Raw genomic sequence first — 2,500 nt, 5'->3', positions numbered from 1 at the left:
ATTCGTTTGTAAGAGTGAGCACATTTACTTGTTCTATATGTGAACACATTCCATTAATATAACACAAATTTAAAAAGTAGGCTTAATTTCTTCAACTCCTAGAAAAAAAAAATGAACCAAAGGAAAGGAAAGGAGTTGTATGAAGCTTATAGCGTGTGGCAATTGTAACGGGCAGCTCGGCACGTCAGTTGCTCTTTCTGTCATCCCTTACTCACTTGACAGTTCTGATTGACGTAATACGATCAAGACTTCGCAATTAAACAACTAAAATTCAATGGTTCTACGTACGCTGTAGTTAACATCATTTGATAGCGGGGAAGTGCACGTTTGCGTTTCTCTTACAGAATTTATATTCATTTTCAAAACAAAAACAGAGCCATAAAACTTTTGCTGCAATTTATATTTCCCGTGTTTTCTGTTGTTGTTTTTTAACCTGACGTGGGACAGTACCAGTTTTGAAAATGTTCAGTTGTCATTTCATGTAAAGTTTTTAGGGAACGTGTTGTTGCCAATAATATCCAATAGCTTATTCCCAGAGAAACAGGTAGTTGAATCCCGGGTTGTGATCCCGTAGATTTATGTCGCGGAGATGTGTGTATGACGCACGATTCAAATTAAAGTACAATTTTCTTTTTTTCTTAACTTTCATCCACTTTATCAAAAATGTATCCTTAATCATTCCCCTTTCTATCATTTACATATTCACATTCTAACATTCCTATCAATTTCTCTACATGCGATTCTACACGGTCACGGCATTCTTGCGCCCATATCGTTGAAATCTGTCAAAGTAGATTTCGTGTTTCCGGGCGTGTGGTGGACACTGTACCTTTCACACGCTGTGGCTCTGGGACTTCGCACACCCGCCCGCGAATTTGACATCGAATGTTTCAGTCGAATGATTCCTATGTTTACTAATGGGAGAGGGTGGTGCGAGGCCTATAAATTCGCTGGTGGAAATTTTAATGCAAGGGGCTATTCGGAGGCACTCCTGATGTGGATTTTTTTTTTTTTTCTTCATTTCTTTTGAAATTTTTCTTGTGCGTGTGTGTGTGTTTGTTTGTTTGTTTTAGAAGGGCGAAAGAGTTCTTTTGTCGACAGGGTGAATATTTTATTTGTATTTGTTCGTCCTGTTTCAACTTTTTTTTTGTGATTTGATTTTCCTTCTTCTTTTGAGCGGGGGGGGGGGCGGATCTATTCCATCTCTCTTCATTTTCTTTCTCAGGTAGGAAGGTATCAAGGGAATTTAGAATTGCATGTTTTTTTTTCTTTCTTTCTTTCTTTTTTTTTCTTTTTTTTACATGTGTAAAATAGAAAACTGATAAAGAAACATTATAAATACAATAAATTAGCTAATTAATGAAAGCGTTTAGAAAATAGATCAGTAAATGAAAAAAAGTGATGTTATTCATAACCCTAATAAATACATATAAAAACAACCTGAAAAAAAGACAAATTGATTGCAACAATAAACCACTTTAATCCCTTTTTTGTTTCGTCTCCCTTGCATAGCCAGTGACAGCATCAAGCCGTCAACATGTCCCCGACTCTGAACATGTAATTCTATATGCGAACTGACATTAACAGCATAAGACTACAAATGCTGAAGTTTGGTGTAGGAAACAAATACACCAGGGAAAGGAACAGAGCACTTAGCTTAATGTGTTGGGTACAGCCATGATATTTTGTGATACAGTTTTTAGGTCCATATGTATGTATACTATATATAGTGCGTGCATGTGCGTGCGTGTGTGGGAGGCGAGAGTGAGTGTAGTTCGGGTTATTTGGTTGTATGTGTGTTTGGAAGGGTTTAGGGAATGTTTCTAGGATGTGTGTGTGTTGTGTGTGTGTGTGTTTGTGTGTGTCTGTGTGTGTTGTGTTGTGTTGTGTGTCTGTGTGTGTGTGTGTGTGTCTGTGTGTGTGTGTGTGTGTGTGTGTGTGTGTGTGTGTGTGTGTGTGTGTGTGTGTGTGTGTGTGTGTGTGTGTCTGTGTGTGTGTGTGTGTGAGGCCGTGAGTGTGATGTGACAACGAGAAAACTCAAAACATTTTTATGTTTACGTCACAAAACTGTCCTCTGGCAAAGTCCTGAGATTTGCATACATCCACAGAAAGTAGGAGGAGGATGGAATGAGGGAAATAAAAGAAATGGAGAGGCGCTCAAGTAAGACAGACAGATAAATAGAGAGTCACACACAGAAGAAGCGAGAGCGCGTGCGTGTACGAGTAAGAAGTAATAGTAAGAAGAGAAATAGAAAAAAAGAAAAAAAAAGAGACAAACACAGACATCAAGAAAATAAAAGTGAGACAAAAAGAAAGAATCAAACGAGAATCTATAATAACTATATTCCACACACAAAAAAAGAAAAAAAAAACGAAAGAAAACCGAAAAAAAAGCAACACGAAAAATACGAAAGAAAAGACAGTCACATCCTACTCCGTATCAGAATAATGCGATGACTGCAATGAATAATATACCCCATCTATATAATGGATCCAGCAT

General features: G+C 37.5%; 1 protein-coding gene across 1 annotated transcript in view; it reads left to right on the top strand.

Annotated features, from left to right (window-relative positions):
• The window catches only part of LOC122249430 (neuroligin-2), a gene marked incomplete in the record, with an annotated part of 175,744 nt that overhangs the window by 76,604 nt on the left and 96,640 nt on the right, over positions 1-2,500 (top strand).

This window comes from Penaeus japonicus, unplaced genomic scaffold, assembly GCF_977035675.1.
Source record: "Penaeus japonicus unplaced genomic scaffold, GWHDUDI00000001_assembly GWHDUDI00000022, whole genome shotgun sequence".
NCBI lineage: Eukaryota > Metazoa > Arthropoda > Malacostraca > Decapoda > Penaeidae > Penaeus > Penaeus japonicus.
This window is presented reverse-complemented; position numbering and strand designations above follow the sequence as displayed.